This window comes from Pseudorasbora parva, chromosome 8 (assembly GCF_024679245.1).
Source record: "Pseudorasbora parva isolate DD20220531a chromosome 8, ASM2467924v1, whole genome shotgun sequence".
NCBI lineage: Eukaryota > Metazoa > Chordata > Actinopteri > Cypriniformes > Gobionidae > Pseudorasbora > Pseudorasbora parva.
This window is the reverse complement of record NC_090179.1, coordinates 19996482-20020482: the sequence shown is the minus strand read 5'-3', so window position 1 is coordinate 20020482 and position 24001 is coordinate 19996482. Positions and strand designations below refer to the sequence as shown.

Genomic DNA, 24001 nt, shown 5'->3' with positions numbered 1-24001 from the left:
GGAAATGCAAGACGCCCATAAACGCTGCTTTCACTGCTGTCACAGGACTTCACCAAATCAACAATGTCACCAAAGAAGTGCATTTTTGATGGAGCGGTCCCAACGATAACGGTTCACGGTTCATGTTGTTGGCTATTGTCGCGTAAGTAAACATCACTAAACAACACGATCGTATATAGTTCATTTATCAATGGAGCATGTGATGTATGGTGTGTGTTTAAATACATTTGTTTAGCTAACCACTATTGGTGTCAGTTTGTTTATTGAACCACCCCAAACATAAACCTAGGGGACGTTCACACAAAGCGTGCTTCTTCATTCAGATGCGCTACTCCATTGTTTTTCTATGTATACACTAGTGACTGACATGCAAAACTGTTTTGCTTGCTACTGCTAAGGTTTAGTTGCATACAATAGTCCAGAAACCAAATCATGTCCTCAAAAACCATGAGTAAACCCACACTTATGTTGACAAGCCACTAAATACATCACAGACATGAACATCCTGCTGTTGTTGCTTCTCCTGTTTAATTTATTTCATCCTCCGGATCTGATTCTGGATCATATATGTATTAGTTGAATCTGATTGATAGCCCTGGTTTATTTAGGGTAAAGTTTTATTTTCCACAATTGAGGATGTCACAGCTTTGAGACGCTCTCATGCAATAGCTGCACGCACACGTGATTGTTTAGCTCTGACCACACGATACGCCTCCATACGCTTGTTTTTTTTTTTTTTTTAGGAAAGACTCGGTACAGACTATCTTTCTTTTATAAATAAAATAAAACTAAAGACTTTTCTGAGATATGAAGGAAGCAATACTACTGTATAGGTACTCAAGATTGACATGAGATTGACTGAAACTGAGTGTTTCAGTCCCCCTTTAAGACTTTTGCAAATGGGCCTTAAAACAAGCTAAATTTACATGAGAAGCGAATTAAGAGTTTTTCATAAACTGTATCCATACTGTGCATTTCTAAATATATATATATATATATATATATATATATATATATATATATATATATATATATACATTTTATGTAGAAAACCAGATAATATACCGCAATCCCAAAGCTGGAAAAAACTAGCAGATGCCGAAATGTATAATCAAGGAACAAGGACTCTGAGAAAACAAAGAAAATGAACATCTGAACTCATTCATACAGTTAGTGTCTATGTTGTTGACGACATCACACTGAGTGAACCATCTACGAATGACACTAATTTACATGCCTTTCCTTTCACATGAAACTTCCCCCAAACTCCTGCTCCCCCTCATATTGAGATCACCTGAAATGCACCAGAAATCTCTTTGTTACAATGTCAATCCTCACGATACAGTATTATATGTGTTTGATATCATTTGAAATGTCTCAGTGCGACTGGTACAAATATCTCAACTCCACAGAAGTAAACTAGAACATCATAAATGTTTTAAAGATATCTTGCCTTGGTGTATGGTGGGTGTGGCTTTCAGTCATTTGAAATTGGCTAAATTCGAAATTATGATTAAATGGAGTCAGATAATGAGGAATTGGAATAAAATCCCTTTTTTCCATCTGAAAAGACCGAACACGCAGCGACCTTCACCCACCAATCGTTAACCTCCATTGGGATGATTTGGGCGGCCTTACAGAGAGGACTGAAGGAAAATGAAAACTGAACAGAAGAATGTAGGAGCACTGAACCAGGCTAATCGTGTTTGCCTGGATAGAACTGAAACACCAACTTAAATCTATGCGCTTCTTAACATTTTAACACTCAAGCAGGCCGCTTTCTCCACTGTAGGCTATGCTTCGCATCTTGTGACATTACATCCAGTTCCCTTTCGGGGAACTCGAGCTGCGTCGAAACGCTGTGAGAACGCCTCTGCGTTAATGCATCGTGAAGCGCCTGTAGAACCATTCCATCGGAAAAAAGATCGATCGTCGGCGTGATGACGTCATCGACCGGAAGCTATAAAGCGTTCGTGAAAACAAACAGGAACTAGCTTCTGAGCCTTCAGCAAGCGATCTGTGTGAACCTGTCTGTCTATTTGGTGTTTTTGTCTGTCTATATCCAGAGATTTTCCACCTTTTTGTTAAATATTGCAGTATTAACAAACAAAGTGAAAATAAAATAGATAGAATGGCGAGTGAAAGCAGCTTTAAGAGGTGTGTTCATCCCTGCCCACGCTACATCACGAGCGGGGATACACACTCTCTTTGTGTAGCCTGCTTGGGAGCGCAGCATGCCCAGGCAGCCCTCGAGGGGGCTGCTTGCGAGCACTGTGAGCGTATGCCACTGAGAACGCTGCGCTCCCGCCGGGCACTCTTCGAGGAGGGTGCCTCGGCTCGTGTTCCCCGCGGCTCTGGTCCCGCTTCCGCCGAGGCGGAGCGAAGGCTGCAGTCGTGGGGATCACAATTGGATGTTGCAGAGGGGTTAGAGACGGGCGCTGCCTTATCTCTGCCCTCACCTGCTCCATCCAGCGGCTCTTCTCGGGGCATGGAAGCACGCATGGCGGTTTCTTCCCCCCCGAGAGAGTCGCCGGTGCTCCAACTATCCAGCTCCGAGGAGGTGGACGTTGAGAGCATCGCGACTGAAGATTCGCCACTTCAGTCCCCTGCGAGTGAGGAGCTTGTTGAGGTTTTGACGCGAGCTGTGGCCAGACTGAATATCGACTGGCCCATAGAGAGATCTGAGGCAGGAAGAAGAAAGTCTAGTAAATTAGATGAAAGATTCCTGCCCGCTCGCGCTTCAGAACCTCAGCGACGGGGCCTGCCATTCTTCCATGATTTGCACACCGAGGTGGCAAAGTCATGGAAGAGACCGGCATCATACCGTGTGTTCAGCCCTCAGACTTCGGTCTATAGCAACATCATGGGGCTGAAGCACTACGGTTATGGGGCGATGCCAAAGGTAGAAGAGACGCTCGCGAGCCATCTCTCGCCTTCCTCGGCATCGTCCCTGAAGGCCCCGACTTTGCCCACCAGACCATTAAAAACAAGGTCGGCACTGGTGGGCAAGGCGTACTCGGCGGCAGGTCAGGCTGCTGCATGCCTGCATACTATGGCAATAATGCAGGCTTATCAGGCTGACCTGCTTAGGGACCTTGATGGACGTGATGAAGTGGGGGGTGATATAATCAATGAGCTAAGAACATCTGCTGATCTTGCTCTCCGGGCCACCAAGGAGACGGCCAGATGTGTTGGCCGCTCTATGGCAGCCTTGGTGGCTACGGAGAGGCATCTGTGGCTCAACCCCACGGAAATCAAGGAGAGGGAGAAAAGCTTCCTGCTCGACGCGCCGCTGTCTCCTGGCGGCCTCTTCGGTGACGCAGTACACACTGTCACCGAGAGGTTCCAGGAGTCAAAGAAGCAAGCTGCGGCGCTAAAGCAGTTTCTCCCTCTCCGGGTCCAGGTCCCTGGGGCTGCCGCTGACATCAGGCAGCCCAAGCCGAGTACGAGCTCCGCTCACAGGGCGCAACAGAAGCAGAGCGTCGCCGCTCGAGCTCCCCCTCAGCGCGGGGACGAGGGGCGGCGCTCTCAGGCGAGGTCTTCGAGGGGCAGGGCTGATCTGCGGACAGTCCTGATCGCCAAGAAGGCCTCGTCAAAGCGTTCCTGACGCCAGAAGCGTCAGGACGCTGAGGGTGGTTCCCCCCGTAGGGAAACGGTGTTTACCCCTGCCAACGGTACCCGTTTCCCTACGGCACCCTCGGGGGGCCGCGCTGCCAACCCCGCCGCAATGCCGGGGCGCAGTCGGTCTCCGCGGGCCACCCGAGGGTGGTCCGCACCCCCTTCGGGGGGCCCCCGAGCAGTCAAGTCAGTCGTTCCCTGCCGGTCCGCCGCTTCAGGGCACTGTGCTTGTTGCTCAAAATACACCAGAGGCCAGCCTCGAGAGGCTGGTTCCCTTAGTAGATTTTCTAGACGAGTGGAAACGTCTATCAAACATATCTCGTTGGGTCCTGCAGATAATAGAAAAGGGGTACGCCATTCAATTCAGAAGTCGGCCACCTCCTTTCTGCGGTGTCCTACCTACAGAGGTGGGCCCGGAGCAGGCTCTGGTAATGGCACAGGAAGTAGAGACACTCCTGCAAAAAGGGGCTATAGAGAGGGTTCCCCCTCCCAGCAGGGAGTCGGGCTTTTACAGCCGTTACTTCATCGTGCCGAAGAAGGATGGGGGCTCGATATGGGGGATCGATATTAGATCTGCGGCTATTGAATCGCTCGGTGGCCAAGCTCAAATTCAAGATGCTTACACTCAGACAGATTGTAGCGCAGGTCAAATCGGAGGATTGGTTTGTCACCATAGACCTCAAAGATGCGTATTTTCATGTCTCCATCCTTCCACATCACAGGAAGTTCCTGAGGTTTGCCTTCGGGGGAGAGGCATACCAATATCGTGTACTTCCCTTCGGTCTAGCACTGTCACCCCGCACGTTCACCAAGTGTGTGGATGCAGCTCTGGCGCCGCTGCGTCTGCAGGGCATCCGCATTCTGAACTATATCGACGACTGGCTGATTCTAGCGAATACAGAGCAGATGGCGGTTCAGCATCGAGATGCTGTTCTCGCCCATATGTCGAAGCTGGGGTTGAGGCTGAACGCCAAGAAGAGTGTGCTTTCTCCGGCTCAGAGAACCACTTTTCTAGGTGTGAACTGGGACTCGGTAATTATGCGGGCGCAATTATCGCCAACACGCATAGCATCGATCCTGGCAGCCGCCAAAGAACAGAAGCTAGGCCGAGCCGTCACTGTGAAACAGTTCCAGAAACTGTTAGGTCTCATGGCAGCAGCGTCCAACGTGATACCTTTTGGCCTACTGTACATGAGGCCACTGCAGTGGTGGCTCAAAACAAAAGGGTTCTCCCCGAGGGGAAATCCGCTCCGCACGATCAAAGTCACGCGGCGATGCCTACGTGCTCTGGTCATGTGGAAAAACCCGGGGTTTTTATCTCAGGGTCCCGTGTTGGGGGCTCATGTTCGTCGCGTAACGCTAACGACAGATGCCTCTCTCACGGGCTGGGGGGCGACCATGAGTGGTTGCTCGTCCCAGGGTCTATGGCAGGAACATCAGCGGCACTGGCACATAAATCGGCTAGAGATGCTCGCAGTGTTTCTTGCATTGAAACAGTTCCTGCCCGACCTCAGGGGCCACCACGTACTAGTCAGGACAGATAACACGTCCGTGGTCGCCTATATAAATCACCAGGGGGGTCTGAGGTCTCGTCCGTTGGACAAATTGGCACATCGGATCCTCCTGTGGGCCCAAGGGAAATTGCTGTCAATCAGGGCAGTATATATCCCGGGGGCCCTGAATCAGGAAGCAGACAGCCTGTCGAGACAGGGGCCGAGGCCCGGGGAATGGAGACTCCACCCAGAGGTGGTGGAGCTCCTTTGGAAGGTTTATGGGAAAGCAGAAATAGACCTATTTGCTTCGGCGGAGAATTCTCACTGCCCGCAGTGGTTTTCTCTGACCCATCCGGCCCCGCTGGGGCTGGATGCCATGGTACAGGAGTGGCCGAGGCTGCCTCTGTACGCCTTCCCCCCGATTGTCTTGCTTCCAGGAGTTCTGGAGAGGGTACGCCGGGACGGGGCCCAGGTACTTCTAGTGGCTCCGAACTGGCCGACCCGAGTATGGTTTTCGGACCTGATATCTCTCCTGGAAGGCTCTCCGATGGAGATTCCAACCAGGAGGGATCTACTCTCTCAGGCGGGCGGGAGATTCCTGCACCCACGCCCGGAGATGTGGAAACTGTGGGCCTGGCCTCTGAGGGGGCTAGGCTCATAGAGGAGGGTCTCTCGGCCGAGGTCGTAGAGACTATCATACACTCCAGAGCTCCGTCCACAAGGAAGCTGTACGCTTTGAAATGGAGACTTTTCTCAGCATGGTGCAGAGAACGCCAGTGGGACCCAGTTAACTGCCCGGTTGGTACAGTGCTGGAGTTCCTGCAGGCAAGGTTCTCGGCAGGGTTGACCCCCTCCACACTAAAGGTGTACGTGGCGGCCTTGGGTGCCTTCCACGTCCCTTTCAGTGGAGTGTCTTTGGGAAGACACCCTCTAATTACACGCTTCCTTTGTGGCACTTTAAGGTTGAGGCCAGTTATGCACTCGAGGGTCCCAGCATGGGACTTGGCCATTGTCCTGAGGGGCTTGTCCGGACCACCGTTCGAACCTCTGGAGGAGGTTTCGGACAAGTTCCTCACCTTAAAAACTATCTTCCTTTTGGCCATTTCGTCTCTTAAAAGAATAGGAGATATTCAGTCCCTGTCAGTAGGGCCCTCATGTCTAGAGTTTGCGCCAGGGATGGTGAAAGCATTTCTGCATCCCAGGCCGGGTTATGTCCCCAAGGTTCCTACGAGCCCACGGGGCCCCATCACTCTACAAGCCTTCTGTCCTCCTCCGTTTATGACGTCAGACCAGGAAAGGTTAAATCTGCTGTGTCCTGTGAGGGCACTGGATACATACGTCCACAGAGCTGACCTGTGGAGAAAATCTGAACAATTATTTGTCTGTTTTGGACCCCCTAAGAAGGGGGCTCCAGTATCCAAGCAGAGGATGAGCAAGTGGGTGGCCGAGGCCATCTCACTTGCTTATGAAGCTGCCGGGCAGCCATCTCCACTGGCTGTCCGGGCGCACTCAACCAGGGGTATGGCTGCTTCTAAAGCACTCTTGTCGGGGGCTTCCCTCCACGATATATGCAACGCGGCCGGATGGTCGTCTCCGTCTACCTTCGTCAGGTTCTACGAACTAGACCTGGCATCTACAGTAGGGGCGCAGGTACTCTCGTAACCGTGTGCGCTTCGGCTTCACACATACGAGACACTTGGTCCTATGGCGATGTGGGTATAAGCGTTCTCACAGCGTTTCGACGCAGCTCGAGTTCCCCGAAAGGGAACGTCTCAGGTTACGTATGTAACCCTAGTTCCCTGAGGGAACGAGACGCTGCGTCGCTCTGCCATACTCCCGGCGTGTCCGTGATCACTTACTTCAGGCTTTATCAGAAGTTAGTTCCTGTTTGTTTTCACGGACGCTTTATAGCTTCCGGTCGATGACGTCATCACGCCGACGATCGATCTTTTTTCCGATGGAATGGTTCTACAGGCGCTTCACGACGCATTAACGCAGAGGCGTTCTCACAGCGTTTCGACGCAGCGTCTCGTTCCCTCAGGGAACTAGGGTTACATACGTAACCTGAGACGTTTTTGGTTTGTTTACATGTCTTTGGTCCGTGTTGCGTTCATATACAAACTGAACCGCACCAGAGTTTGTTTGGAAGCGGACCGAGACCCATCTTTTTAGCGGTCTCGGCCCTCTTGTTTGGTGCACACCAGGGTTCAGATGGCAGCGTCCACATATGTTCAAATGAACCACACTAACCGAGCAATCGCACCAGGGTTTGTTTTAATCGAACCAAACATGACAAGTGTGAACCACTAAAACTCTACCACGTTACTTTACTTTCCTTCCTTTTGTTTTTAGTGTGCTCAATTCTGCAAATCAGTACCTGATTTAAACGCAAATATTTCCAATCATTATTTTGGAAAATTCTTATTAGAATAATTTCTGTTAAGCTAGTGTATATTTTTAGGTAAAACTGTTAAATTATTAATCAATATCTCATGTAGGGTTTATCCTTTGTGTTTTATATACTGACTACTAAGGTCTCTTTCCCATTAGAGACACTGGTTTTGCAAACAAATGTGAAAGATTTATGCATGTTCGTTGCTTTTTACAGTGAAATGAGAATTCTTTAATAAAATCAACACATTAATTATTTATTTCTCTTCCATCCTCTCAATTAATAACAATGTTATATTTTATTATTTGGTCTGCCTGACCTACCGATATACCTGCAATCCGCTCATCCCGAACACACTCAAACACATCGGCTAAACTTCACTGCAGACAAATCAGCAAGATCAAAAACATCCGTGATCTTATTTTTCCTTCAGATAACAAGTCTACGATGCAAAGCAAGAAAGGAATTGTATTCACTATTTAAAATAGCCCGTTGTGCAGAGCCGTGATGAATTTTGGTCGCCTGGTTACCATAGCCCAAGAACATCGGTCTAGCATTTTTGTGAGCCCTGCAAAAAGATGAATTTACCTCAGTCTCTCCAGTTGACATTGAGCATTTCCCAGTCCATCACAGAGTATCTTCAGTCCTGAAAAATTTACATTACTATTTGCCAGGTTTACCTCTTTCAGGAATGAGGTCTTTGAGGTGAGAACAGAACATAATGTGGTATAGCCTTTCTTTGTCAGGTTATGCTCACAGAGCCTGCAAAGAGTACAGTGAAAGCTTAATAAATTACATTAATATTTTAGATGCAATGCAAGAATAATCTTATGCTATATTTATCATGACACAAATAAAATTCCATTATATATATATATATATATATATATATATATATATATATATATATATATATATATATATATATATATATAATTACTACTACCATGACATACTTTGCAGTTCTGTAAGCTTCAATCAGTGGCTGTAGCCTTTGAAAACTTTCATCTGGCAAGACGTCTGTCCCAAAGTTTTCATGTAGATCAAACACATCTAGTTCTTTCCCTGAGGTCAGCAATACAAAGACCACTGCTGACCACTGTGAGGCTGTCAGTGTGGTATTTCTTTTTAACCCTGATTTTAGATAATGCTGTATTTCCTCCTCAAGGGAATTATCATTCAGTTCATTCAGACAGTGGAACAGATTGTTTACTTTCTCTGGAGAAGGATTCTCTTTGATCTTCCCCTTTATGAATGTAACTATTCGCTCTTTGCTGTCAGAGCTGCCTTCCCTCTGTGTCAGTAGTCCTCCTAAGAGAGTCTGGTTGGACTCCAGTGATAAGCCCAGAAGGAAGCGAAGGAAAAGGTCCAGATGTCCACTGGTACTCTGCAGAGCTCTCTTCACAGCTGTCTGATGGAGGTCAAATATTGAACCTCGTGCAGTACAAAACAGAATTTTGAGAAGACTTGATTTGTCTAATTCATTTGTGTCTTTATTCATAAAGGAGAGGAACACATATAAAGCTGCTAGATGCTCCTGAATGCTCAGATGAACAAAGCAGTAGACTTTCCTCTGAAACAGCCCTGATTCTTCTCTGAAAATCTGAGTGCACAATCCTGAGTACACAGCTGCTTCTTGCACGTCAATGCCAAATTCTCTAAGATCTTCCTCATAGAAGATCAGATTATGTTTCTCCAGCTGCTGAAAAGCTAGTTTACCCAGTTTGAGAACCATGTCCTCTGCTTTTACTTTCTTTTCATAGTCCTTCTTGACCATATAGTCAATCTGAAGGATCAGGAAGTGTGTGTACATTTGAGTGAGAGTCTTGGGAATCTCTGCACTCTCTGCTCCACTCAGCATCTTCTCTAGAACAGTGGCTGAGATCCAGCAGAACACTGGGATGTGGCACATGATGTACAGGCTCCTCGATGACTTCAGGTGTGAGATGATTTTATTGGCCAGACTCTGATCAGTGATTCTCTTCCTGAAGTATTCCTCCTTCTGTGGGTCATTGAAGCCTCGTACCTCTGTCACTCGATCAACACACTCAGAGGGGATGAGATTAGCCGCTGCTGGTCTGGAGGTGATCCAGATGAGAGCAGAGGGAAGCAGATTCCCCAAAATAAGGTTTGTCAGCAGCACGTCCACTGAAGCTGATTCAGTCACATCACACAACCTCATGTTGTTCTGAAAATCCAGAGGGAGGCGACACTCATCCAAACCATCAAAGATGAACATGATTTTACCTTCATTTGGGGAGATGTCCAGTTGTTTTGAGCCCATGAAAAACTGTAGAAGAGCTCTAAGACTGAATGTTTGGTCCTTGAGGAGATTGAGCTCTCTGAAAGGAAGTGGGAATATGAGGTGAATGTCCTGATTCGCTTTCTCTTCAGCCCAGTCTAGAATGAACTTCTGCGCAGAGACTGTTTTTCCAATGCCAGCGACTCCTTTAGTCAGCACAGTTCTGATGGACCGATCTTGTCCAGGTAAAGGTTTTAAAATGTCATTGCAGTTTATTGGGGTGTCCTCCATTGTGGCTTTCCTGGAGGCTCTTTCAATCCATCTGATCTCATGTTCAGTATTGATTTCTCCACCTCCACCTTCTGTGATGTAGAGCTCAGTATAAATCTCATTGAGGAGTGTTGGGTTTCCTTGCTTTTCTATTCCCTCATAGAAACACTGAAACCTTGCCCTCAGGTCTGATTTGAATTTGTTGCGGACTTGTTGACTCTCAGAGCTACAACATACATTAGAAAAAACACAAATTAGCAAACATAAATTATAAACATCCTACAGATTAATTTTATATTTAATAAAGTAAATGTTGTAAAACTAATCAATGCTTATTTTTTTTATTTTATTATATATATTTTTTCTTCAATTTAGTTATGCATAACCTGTACTGATCTCATGTAGGGGTTTCTCTTATCCAAACTTTGACATGATTTTCTCACATGACATGAGCTTGTTGTAAATTTATTGTGTATTGTCTATTGTCTTGTTTCTACAAGTGTCTCCAAAAACAGCATGTTTTCAAAACATGAACCTCTATTTTTTAATTACCTTTGTTCAGCAGTTTTTTCATCCTTAAAGACCACTGGAAGCTCTTTTGACTGGTCACTCTTTATGGACACACAGCTGAGAGCTGGTGACTCTGATCTCTCAACCTCCATTGAACTTTAACAACAACAAAAAAAAAATATATATATTTTTTAAAATATTTAGCCCTTTGTTCAGAAATGCATTTTATTTAGATCAGACTATCGATAAATATGCAATACCTTTGTTCAAAAGCGCCCCATCTCAAATCTGTCTTCTCTCATTGCATTTACACATTTGTCAATTTTTGTGCTAAGTGGTGCATTCAAGTCCTTCAAAGAAGTTTGTATTTGCGAGTTTGGAAGTAATCTGTCAACGTCAGGTGTGTTCAAGTCTTTTTCATTAAAACGAGATGGCAGTGTACAGTCTCTCAATTAGCTACACAAAAATATAGCAAGATTTTTAAACTCATGAGCAAATGAGCAAAGAATGTTTTCTGGCTATCACCAGACCAAGCTCAATCTTTTAGTCTGCTCTGCATTTTTGTTTACTGCAAGAGGCGTGATCAACGAGCATAATTAATATTACTTTTACGTTTTTTTAATTTATAAATTCAGTTTTGGAAGTGTGTAACTGATAGATTTTATGTTGGTCTTTGCATGGAAGAGAAGTGGTAAGAGGGTCTCTTGTCCCTCTCTCTGATGAAGCTGTGATATACCATGAGCTATATGATGTAATCTCTCTCATTGGTTCAAATCATGTTGTACCCTTTGTACTCAATTTATATAACCTATGCTTTTCTCCTAATAAAGGAGAGACTTTATACTCTCCCTCAGTGCTGGGTTGTAATACGGTTTGTAGATGGGAAGGAAGGAGGCGGGAACCGGCGAACGCTCAACAAACATTTATTTAAAGTAAAGAAACAAAATGAAAGTAAAACCGCGGACAGCCCCTCACGGACGACTGCCCACAAACACATAAACAAAACTAAACATAAAATCCAGGCCTGGTCCTCTCTCGTCTTCCGCAGCTCCTGCTCCTCCTTATATGCTCCCGTCACATGGCCGCGAGACGAGACCGGTGTGCCACGCAGCTGGCACTCGTGAAGGTTAATCACCGGCCCGCTCTCGCGGTCCCTCGCCCCGCTGCCTGTCACACCACATACCCCCATCGCCCCTCGCAGGCCGGGGGGCACTCCCGAGACTGCGCTCTACTCCCCCCCCCCTCTCCCGGGGGGGCCGATCACGGCGGCCGCGGCACCTGGGGGTAAGGACAGAGAGGCGAGAGAAATGTAGACGGGAGCACGAGGAGCCCGCGGACGAGAGAGGGGAGAGAGGGAAAAAAGAAAGAAAGAGGAAAAAAAAAATTCTGGTCCGGTTCCCAGACACACTGCCGTTCGGCCCTCCGCCCGCCGAGAGGCTCTTCCTCGCGGTGCTGTGCGATGGCACTGGACGCCTGGTGGGCCGCTCGATCCTCCTCCGCCCCCTGGCGGCCGGCGGTGACTCCTCCTTTCGAGGGACCCGGCAGCGAGCCCCGCGCTCCCTGGAGTGGGCTGAGTCCGGTCGACCCTTCGCATTGGCCCAACAGCTCCGGGACGAGTGCCGCAGATGGCTGCTGGCCGGCGGCAGCGACGTGGACCATGTTGTCGATCTGGTGGTGCTGGAGCAGTTCATCACTCGGCTTCCCCGGAAGACCGCCGAGTGGGTCCAGTGCCACCGGCCCACGTCGCTGGAGACGGCCATCCACCTGGCGGAGGACCACCTGGTGGCGTGCCCGGGGGTCGGCGAACCCCCACTAACTTCTCCCTCTCTCTCTCCCCCCTCTCTCTTTCTCTCTCGACCTGTCCCTCTCCACAGGTCCCGCCCTCCAGGCCCTCCTCGCGTCCCCCCCAGAGGCCGGGGTGGGATGGGCCTTGGACCGTCTGGGAGTTCGCGGGTCCCGCCCAGGGGGGCGGGGCCACTGGGGGCTGGTGGTGACAATGGCTCTGGTTCCGCCCCCTTTCCGCGCTCATCCTCCAACCCACTCCCCGCCGCAGGGGTGGCGGGTAAGCCTGGGCTGGCCTGCTGGCAGTGCGGTGATCCGGATCATTTTGTGGACCGATGTCCGAGGATGGACATCGGGACAATGATCCGGATCCCGGACGTCCAGCGGACCACCCCCGATCAAGCAGGAGAGTACCAAATTCCTGTAAGTATCAAGGGGGGTACATATCAGGCCTTGGTGGATTCAGGATGTAACCAAACCTCGATCCATCAAAGCCTGATGCAGCCTGGGGCATTGGATACAAGCCGCATGGTTAAGGTGCGGTGTGTGCACGGGGATGTGGTGGAATATCCGGTTGTCCCAGTCACGATACAGTTTAGGGGGAAAAAGCATAATGTTGAGGTGGCGGTTAGTCCCCACCTCCGGCATCCGCTAATTCTGGGGACGAATTGGCCCGCCTTTTCGGCGTTATTGGGGTCGTTATGCGTGGATGCCGCTTGGGGAAACAAGGCTAGGAACGGGGCGGTGCGAGTGCAGGTTGGCGAGACTGATACGGGACCCTTGGGAACAGCTTCAGGGGAACCGAGCGGGGTTGAGAGACTGATTCTCTCGGACCGCGATGACTTCCCTCTGGAGCAGTCCCAAGATGAGACTCTAAAACATGCTTTCCAACAGGTCCGCACTATCGACGGTCAGTCCCTCCAACCCGCATTGCCCGTCACGTATCCTTATTTTGCCATAATTAAGGATCGGTTGTATCGAGTGACCCAAGACACTCAGACAAAGCGAGATACAACCCAGTTGTTAGTACCAAAGAGCCGCCGGGAAATGCTTTTCCAGGCGGCTCACTCTAACCCGATGGCGGGCCACCTGGGACAGGCGGCCACGCTGAATCGTTTAATGACCCGATTTTTTTGGCCAGGCATTCATGACAATGTGCGCAGGTGGTGCGCGTCTTGTCCTGAATGTCAGTTGGTGAACCCACTGGCCGCCCCAAAAGCGCCATTGCGCCCCCTACCATTAATGCAGGTCCCCTTCGAGAGAATTGCGATGGACCTCATCGGGCCATTAGAGCGATCCGCACGCGGACATCGTTTTGCGCTAGTTATCGTGGACTACGCAACACGATATCCGGAAGCAGTGGCTCTCCGCAACATCTCGGCGAAGAGTGTTGCGGACGCACTGTTTCGTTTAATCTCCCGGGTGGGGATTCCGAAAGAAATCCTCACTGATCAAGGCACGGCGTTTATGTCACGCACATTAAGCGAATTGTACGGATTATTGGGCATTAAATCCATTCGAACCAGCGTCTATCACCCACAAACAGACGGCTTGGTCGAACGGTTTAATCGCACTCTTAAATCCATGATCCGTAAATTCGTACAGGAAGACGCCAAAAATTGGGATCGGTGGTTAGAACCCCTCTTATTTGCTGTGCGCGAGGTCCCGCAAGCCTCCACGGGGTTTTCCCCCTTCGAGCTTCTCTACGGTCGACAGCCACGGGGGGTGCTGGACGTCCTACGAGAAACTTGGGAGGAGGGGCCTTCGTTGGCCAAAAACGAAATTCAGTACGTCATGGACTTGCGAACAAAACTCCACACATTGGGGCGGCTATCTAGGGAGAATTTGTTGCAAGCCCAGGACCGCCAGAGCCGGTCATATAACAGGGGTACTAAACTACGCAAATTCACACCGGGAGAGAAAGTGCTCGTTCTACTCCCAACGTCGAGCTCAAAATTAATGTCAAAGTGGCAGGGGCCGTTTGAGGTCGCACGGCAGATAGGAGAGCTCGATTATGAAGTGATACGATCCGATAGGAACGGGGCACGTCAAATATACCACCTCAATCTGCTAAAAAAATGGAATGAGGTGGAATCGGTGTTGTTGGCAACGGTGATCGGGGGAGAGGATGATCTCGGGCCAGAGGCGAGCATTAAAGCACAATCAGTCGCGTTGGCCCCTGGGGGAGATCACCTCTCACCGTTACAACTCGCTGACTTATCGAAATTGCAGGCGGAATTCGCTGACGTGTTCTCGCCCCTACCGGGACGTACCGACTTGATTCAGCACCATATCGAGACCGAGCCGGGCGTGGTAGTTCGCAGCCGGCCGTATCGCTTGCCTGAGCACAAGAAAAAAGTAGTTCAGGACGAATTAGGCGCAATGCTCGACATGGGAGTAATCGAGGAGTCCAACAGTGACTGGGCGAGCCCGATAGTTTTGGTCCCCAAAACAGACGGCTCGGTCAGGTTCTGTGTGGACTACCGCAAGGTGAACGCTGTGTCGAAGTTCGACAAGTATCCAATGCCGCGGGTTGACGAGTTGCTTGATCGGTTAGGTACGGCTCGATTTTATTCGACACTGGACTTAACAAAGGGCTATTGGCAGATCCCCTTGTCTCCATTGTCCAAAGAAAAAACAGCTTTCACCACGCCGTTTGGATTACACCAATTTGTCACGCTTCCTTTCGGCTTGTTTGGGGCGCCCGCAACCTTCCAGCGACTCATGGATAGGATTTTGCGTCCCCATGCTGCATATGCTGCGGCGTACCTGGACGACATAGTGATTTATAGTCACGATTGGCAGCGGCATATGCAGCATGTGAGGGCGGTCCTGAGGTCGCTGAGGAGAGCGGGGCTCACGGCCAATCCGAAGAAGTGTGCGATTGGGCGGGTGGAAGTAAGGTATCTGGGCTTCCACTTGGGTCATGGGCAGGTGCGTCCCCAAATTGATAAGACTGCCGCAATTGCAACCTGTCCGAGGCCCAAGACCAAAAAGGAGGTAAGACAGTTCTTGGGGCTGGCGGGATATTATAGACGGTTTATACCAAATTATTCGGACCTCACCAGCCCTTTGACTGATCTTACTAGAAAGGGGCTACCAGATACGGTCCAGTGGACGGAGCCGTGTCAACAGGCTTTTACCCAAGTAAAGGCTGCTCTATGTGGCGGGCCGCTCTTACACTCCCCTGACTTTTCTCTCCCTTTCTTGTTGCAGACTGACGCGTCGGACAGGGGGCTGGGCGCAGTCCTGGCCCAGGAGGTGGAGGGGGGAGAGCGGCCGGTGCTGTACATTAGCCGTAAGCTCTCCAAGAGGGAAGCTAAGTACAGCACCATAGAAAAGGAGTGTTTGGCCATCAGATGGGCCGTTCTCACTCTCCGCTATTACCTCCTGGGGCGGGAGTTCACTCTCTGTTCGGACCACGCTCCTCTCCAATGGCTCCACCGCATGAAGGATACCAACGCGCGGATCACCCGTTGGTATCTGGCTCTTCAGCCGTTTAAGTTCAAGGTGGTCCACAGGCCGGGTGCTCAGATGGCTGTGGCCGATTTCCTCTCCAGAAACGGGGGGGGGGGGGGGGGGCGGGCTGCAGGCCGGACGGCTCCCCGGCCTGAGTCGGGCGGTGGGGGTATGTGGCAAGGGGGGCGTGGTTCAGCGAGGTCTGCAGCGGGAGAGAGGGCCGCGGGACGAGCGGTAAGTGAGTGGGTTGGACGCAGATCAATAACACCTGTCTCTTGTTCCAGTAATGAGCGCGGAGACGGGATAAAACACCAGCGGAACCGGAGACCAGGGAGAGAGAGTCGGACTGTTGGTGCGAGAACACAGAGACTGAGTTTACCCGGAAGCCGGAAGTGCCGCGAACCGGAAGTTATTGTTGCTTATGAGTTTGACTGAGAACACACGAAGAAGTGTGTTATTGACATTGAGAAAGAGAAAATAAAGATACGCATCAACAGTCCAGCCGACCCCTGTGTCCTCTTCCTTCCTTACTATATCGAACTTGCTACATGGGTCTTAATTCATTCAACAGCCACTTCAGAAACCTGGGATGAGACACGAAAAAGGGGCATATGGACCATACGTAACCGAGACTTTCTCTTTCAGTCGGTCACGTTCTACGTACATCGGACGTCACCAACGAATTAGGGCAGTGAGAGAAAGGAAAAAACTTTACACAGATTATGGCACCAATGATGTGCCATATTCTGGCACCAATGGCTCCACACTGCCAGTTTTTCCCAATGCACATCTGGGAAAAAGCCAAGGGGGTGGGCAAGGCAAATTTATGCATTGCACCACGCCTCAGCCAGCCGGGAAAGCATGGCTGTCAAGTATGAATCTGATTCAGCATGAGCACCCACTATTATAGTGGGAATCTCAGCATCATCTTCATTTTCAACACATAACAGCCCTCTCTCTCTCTGCAATTGACATCTGTCCTCTGCTAGATCCCCAAATGAAATGCTAGGTCCCCCATTTTTTTTGGTTTTTTTTAGGGACCAACAATCCCACCTGTAAGCTGCCAGCAGGCATGCTAGATAGTGAGCATGGCAGTGAGACGGCACACGGCGCGCTGAACACTCAAACCCTTTATGAAAAAGGCAGGTGAACAACACGCCGACATGGTCATGCTCCCATGAGAGAGCATGAACCACCCACAAACACAGTCTCATCATGCTGCAATACGCTAGAGGAGTGGGGGGCCCATGGAGGTGTACTCGGCAGGGTGGCCCCACTGAAATCCTCAGATCACCCAGACTTATCAGCCAAAATAGCTCTTTTCCAGATCACCAGAAAAGAAACTAGATCGGGGTATAAGTGAAAGGACTCAACCCCATTTGAGGTATTATAGTCTTGACTGCGCTCTGAACACTCAAACCCTCATGGGGAAGGCGAGACGAACAGCGCGCTGACATGATCCCGTTCTCCTGAGAGAACATGGATCACCCACGAAGCAATCTCAACATTGTTATGCGAGAGGGCTCATGGCCGTCAGGACAGGAAACAACCGCATCCAGAAACGTGCGGGTGGAATGACGTCTTGAAAAAGACGCAGCGTCACACCCGCGCTGCTCTTTTAGAAGATAATTTGCTCTTTCACCCAGGAACGATTAGTGCAACCCTGTGTATGCTCTCACCATTTGGAATGCCCTCACCGAAACCAACAGACCAAACAGTGCTGTCAAAACAGCAGTTTATCACTGTATCAGTGAGCTTGCGGCCGTCGCTGATCGTGTCGCCTTACCAGAACTCAAAGAAGCCTCTTCTCTCGTTCTCTCTCTGCTGAAGCAGGAAAAGTCTTCTTCATCAACACCATGTTTGGCTCTGAAGTGAATGAAAATAGTGCGTTGTGATCCCTTCAGTTTTATGCCCGCGCTGCGGGGCGGGGTGCAATGTCCGAAACACGCACGCCAATAGTCATTGGCCCATTCTCTACATCTCGAAGCTGATAGGCCGGTGTACGTCGAACGTGACCGACTGAAAGGGAACCTGTACTTACATGTTTATCACTTTTAGAAGTGTTTTATGTAACTTCAAAGGGTTTCCTGTAAAATGACCCCAACATTTTAAACTTAGACCACTGTATGTGTGTATGGGAAGCTTTTCAATTTGGGTAGGCCAAATCCAGGTGGATGGTACCAGAGTAATTTAGTGTAAATACATTACTTAGTCTAAAACAAATGCCAAAGTGATGCATATTTCCAGAAATTAGAGATGTTAAGCTTTCAAATGGTATATGAGGTCATAGCTCCTCCACATTCATGTGAGTTCATAAACGCCTAAATGATCCAGCATTTGAGATTTAGCTAAATTGTATTAATTAATTTATAATAAGATAAATCTGTGTCACTTTTAGTTTGCAGGACTAAGTTAAATTACTGAAATTATGTAAAATTGTACTAGTAACATTGTACAATCAATTGATATTATATTAACTACAGAGTTTTAAGTCAGTGTCAGCTTATTTACAAAAGTTAATTGAATCTTGCGGCAAAAGACACAAGTTTCTATGTCACTATTTTCTTTTGGAATTTTGTTTCAGCAGTCAATTTCATTGAGGACTTTTCGGGGCTGCTCACTACATTAGCATTCATCTCAGCAATATGTATATATGCACTTCTGATGTTGATTAAGTGCAACACTTTACTCTTTTTTTTCACATACTTCAATAATGACAGCCAATTCCACCCAGTGGTTTAAACGTGTAATTTGTATGAAATCTTAGTTTGTTAGTTTATTTTTTTAGCGTTCAAATTCCAATGTTGTGCATTCAACTCAGTTTACCAATACAACTAAGGTGTGGAATTTTAACATGTCTTTTTTTAATTATTAAAAGTAATTTGAATTAATACAAATTATGTGTTTCAACTACATGGTGGAATTGGCAGATATTCCCTTGGGCATCAAGCACCATGATAGTGAGTAAAAGCTTTCTCGAGTATAAATATGCAGCTATAATGCATGTAGGTGATACTGAATGTACATTTGTCCAAATTTGAAACAAGTGTTTTTTATGTAGCTCTTAGGAGAACTCAGAAGGGTAATAATAACAACTGTAACTAATTACTTTTTAGTAACATGCCCAACACTCTGCCCATTTTTTATTTGTGTGCTTTTTTACTCTCATGGTAGAAATAAAGACTGAAACATTATATAAATGTTGCTAATCTTTTACCTGGATTTTTTTAAATTCATTGGTTTATTCATTGACTGATCACTCCTCATGGACTCATGGCTGGGACATGGAGAGGATCTTCCCGTCTGCGCTGAGCTTCAGAGAAACAGAGATTACAACATTACAACATTAATTCAGTGGAGCTTTTGTCATTCAGATTCAAGTACAGCACAATTTAGTAGGTGACTCATTTCTATTTTTATGTATCTGCAAAGAAAAGTTGCTCCAAAGGAAAGCCTATATGCATCACCTTTCCCTGAGCTGAAATGGTTGGTGTGTGCCTTCTAGCACATCCCGCCTTCTCAATTAAAGAAAAACAAACAAACAAACAAACAAACAAACAAACAAACAAACAAACAAACAAACAAACGGTCACCCCTCCCTCATCCCTTGAACACCATCACCTGCATGTCAAGGGATATAAACTCTCTATCAAGGTATATTTCATTTTATATTAACCAAGTGTTACTTTTGCTTTTATATAATTCTAATAATTTATATAATTCATAATTTTGAATTTTTTTGGAATTCATTAACAACCAGAACTTAATGAGCCAGCTGAACTACCACAGCTAAACCATAGACCGTAAAAAAATATGGACGACTCGACATCATCCGTTTCCGCTTGCCATTTTTGAAGCTTTCAGGCGGGGGTGCACGGCGCGGACATCTTGGGACCGAGTCTGCGCAGTAGCGATTTCGGGACCGGAGTTGTGCAGTAAAGAGCAGGAAGTAGAGCAGGAAGTACAGCTGCGATATCAAAAGCCTGCCCACACTCTCGCAGATGCAGAACAATTAATTATGTTGGTGTGAAATAAACAGTTATGGAAATGTAGAAATTAAAGCTAAAGCACCAATCTGCTCCCAAAAATTCTGAAAAAAGTCCGTTAGTGCCTCAGTGACAACTTCATTCAGAGAAGCCGTCAGTCTCAGCTGTCAATCATGACGTCACACCCCCCGTTTTTAAAGCGTCAGATAACTAACTAAAACTAAACTTATTTTAAAAACGAACACTTTAAATGAGATCATCGTGATGATAACTGCCTTCAATGACATAAACTAACTTTGGGGAAAAAATATTTGAAGTGTAATTGTATTGTTTATTGTTTAGTCTCGCGTCCATTAGAAAACACAGAGGGGCGGCTATACTGGGACCGGTCACCGGGGGGCGATCGAGGCGCGAAAGCTTCAGTAAATTAAAGGGAAACTGCAGGCTTGAGCTAAACAGCTATGCAAAGTTTGTATACAAAATACGTAAAAACGGTTCGTTTTCTCAAGGTGCGAGAACAATATTTGCATTTCCGTTTACATTAACATTACATTAAGACTTAAATATTAACATTAACCCCACCGACTTTACATTTCTGGCCAATCTCACAATAGTTCTCAGATATCCCACAATCTTTATCCCATTAACCTGGTCTTACCAGACTCTCGTACATTTCATTTGTACATAGTGCCTGGCCACTCTCCATTGACAAGTGTTTATTTTCGCGAATGCGGGTACTCTGTTGAAGATTAAAACTATTGGATCTGCCATAAATCGCTAACGTTTTGGTTGTGACATATGTTATGCGCCCATCGCCTGTTTCACACAAATCCATCAAAATAAATGCGCACTTGTGCAGGCCACCTCAATGATAAAACCATAGGATAAAACCTAAAACTGGTGCATTCGGATTGTAATTTATTCACCACACGGTGGAGGGGAGAGTTTTGAGTTTAGGAACGCGCTGCTCAAGTGGTCCGTAACATGATTGTATGTTGTACATAAAATGTCATATGCTTGGTATGATAATAAATGCTGCTATAAATAACGGCCCAATTTAAATTTTTTGTGCTTTTATTTTAATTTGTTTGAGCGGTGATGAAATATATTGCTCTTGTAAATACTTGCCAGCATTTTGAAGAAATACAAGTCTAGAAATGCATCCAAATAACAGCAAAGAGCAACTGTACGGTGCTCTGCAGTGGTCAAAAAGGATTATAAACATTGAATTATGAAGTGATATATTCTTAAAAACTCAGAGATGTGGATTTGAACATCTATTACATTACCACACAACCTCGGTGTATGTCAAAAGCAGTAGGTAATTTGGCCAGGGATTTTTACGCGGGTGGTGGGAGATGGACGGCCCCACGAGAAACAATTACCGTCCGAATAGGGATTCAGCTAACTCCTTCACCACTAACAGAGCGATCTGGAAAATCTAACTTTTCCCGATTTCCCCCTGCTGGGGAAGAGGGCCACAACACCATGGCCACCAACAAACCCCAGCAAAGATTTTTCTTGCTCCGGCTTTAACTTCTGGATATTCGGCAGCGGTGCCACAACAGAATGAAAGGTTTTGTTTGCATCTTTTTTGCTCCGCCACCATTACTGAACTACAACTCAAAATAGCGCACGACATCAACGTCACTCCCTCTGTTCACTGATTGGACCATTAAAAATTAGTTTGGAGAAAACCTAAGAATACACCACAGTCCCAGACGTAGTACGGAAGGGAAATGAAAATTGAGCGGAAGTACATAGGACGGCAGAGCCAGGCTAGTATGTAATGGCCTTAAAGAATGAAAATGATAATATTGGCAGTGCTTTGTAACACAATGGAATGAACCTCATTGGTTCTTGTGGAAGCACATACGTGATGCGCAACACAAGAATGAACCGCATTGGTTCTTGTGGAAGCTAATATGTGATGCGCAACACAAGAATGAACCTCATTGGTTCTTGTGGAAGCACATACGTGATGCGCAACACAATAATTAACCTCATTGGTTCTTGTGGAAGCACATACGTGATGCGCAACACAAGAATGAACCTCATTGGTTCTTGATGAAGCTCATACGTGATGCGCAACACAAGAATGAACCTCATTGGTTCTTGTGGAAGCACATACGTGATGCCCAACACAAAGAATGAACCTCATTGGTTCTTGTGGAAGCACATACGTGATGCGCAACACAAGAATGAACCTCATTGGTTCTTGATGAAGCTCATACGTTATGCGCAACACAAGAATGAACCTCATTGGTTCTTGATGAAGCTCATACGTCATGCGCAACACAAGAATGAACCTCATTGGTTCTTGTGGAAGCTAATATGTGATGCGCAACACAAGAATGAACCTCATTGGTTCTTGTGGAAGCACATACATGATGCGCAACACAAGAATGAACCTCATTGGTTCTTGTGGAAGCACATACGTGATGCGCAACACAAGAATGAACCTCATTGGTTCTTGATGAAGCTCATATGTGATGCGCAACACAAGAATGAACCTCATTGGTTCTTGTGGAAGCTAATATGTGATGTGCAACACAAGAATGAACCTCATTGGATCTTGTGGAAGCTCATACGTGATGCGCAACACAAGAATGAACCTCATTGGTTCTTGTGGAAGCATATATGTGATGCGCAACACAAGAATGAACCTCATTGGTTCTTGTGGAAGCTCATAGGTCATGCGCAACACAAGAATGAACCTCATTGGTTCTCGTGGAAGCACATATGTGATGCGCAACACAAGAATGAACCTCATTGGTTCTTGATGAAGCTCATACGTGATGCGCAACACAAGAATGAACCTCATTGGTTCTTGTGGAAGCTAATATGTGATGCGCAACACAAGAATGAACCTCATTGGTTCTTGTGGAAGCACATACGTGATGCCCAACACAAAGAATGAACCTCATTGATTCTTGTGGAAGCACATACGTGATGCGCAACACAAGAATGAACCTCATTGGTTCTTGATGAAGCTCATACGTTATGCGCAACACAAGAATGAACCTCATTGGTTCTTGATGAAGCTCATACGTCATGCGCAACACAAGAATGAACCTCATTGGTTCTTGTGGAAGCTAATATGTGATGGGCAACACAAGAATGAACCTCATTGGTTCTTGTGGAAGCACATACGTGATGCGCAACACAAGAATGAACCTCATTGGTTCTTGTGGAAGCTCATACGTGATGCCTAACACAAGAATGAACCTCATTGGTTCTTGTGGAAGCACATACGTGATGCGCAACACAAGAATGAACCTCATTGGTTCTTGATGAAGCTCATACGTGATGCGCAACACAAGAATGAACCTCATTGGTTCTTGTGAAATCTCATACGTCATGCGCAACACAAGAATTAACCTCATTGGTTCTCGTGGAAGCACATACGTGATGCGCAACACAAGAATGAACCTCATTGGTTCTTGTGGAAGCTCATACGTGATGCGCAACACAAGAATGAACCTCATTGGTTCTTGATGAAGCTCAAACGTGATGCGCAACACAAGAATGGACCTCATTGGTTCTTGTGGAAGCACATATGTGATGCGCAACACAATAATTAACCTCATTGGTTCTTGTGGAAGCTCATACGTGATGCGCAACACAAGAATGAACCTCATTGGTTCTTGATGAAGCTCAAACGTGATGCGCAACACAAGAATGAACCTCATTGGTTCTTGTGGAAGCTCATACGTCATGCGCAACACAAGAATGAACCTCATTGGTTCTTGATGAAGCTCAAACGTGATGCGCAACACAAGAATGAACCTCATTGGTTCTTGTGGAATCTCATACGTCATGCACAACACAAGAATGAACCTCATTGGTTCTTGTGGAATCTCATACATCATGCGCAACACAAGAATGAACCTCATTGGTTCTTGTGGAAGCTCATATGTGATGCGCAACACAAGAATGAACCTCATTGGTTCTTGTGGAAGCTCATACGTCATGCGCAACACAAGAATGAACCTCATTGGTTCTTGTGGAAGCTCATATGTGATGCGCAACACAAGAATGAACCTCATTGGTTCTTGTGGGAGCTCATACGTGATGCCCAACACAAGAATGAACCTCATTGGTTCTTGTGGAAGCTAATATGTGATGCACAACACAAGATTGAACCTCATTGGTTCTTGTGGAAGCTCAAACGTGATGCGCAACACAAGAATGAACCTCATTGGTTCTTGCTGAAGCTGAATGATATGTTAACCGGAAGAGCTTTGCG

At 47.1% G+C, this 24001-nt stretch overlaps 1 pseudogene; it reads right to left on the bottom strand.

The window, feature by feature from the left end:
* Window positions 1-24001, bottom strand: part of LOC137084508 (NACHT, LRR and PYD domains-containing protein 5-like) — a 51913-nt pseudogene that overhangs the window by 5565 nt on the left and 22347 nt on the right.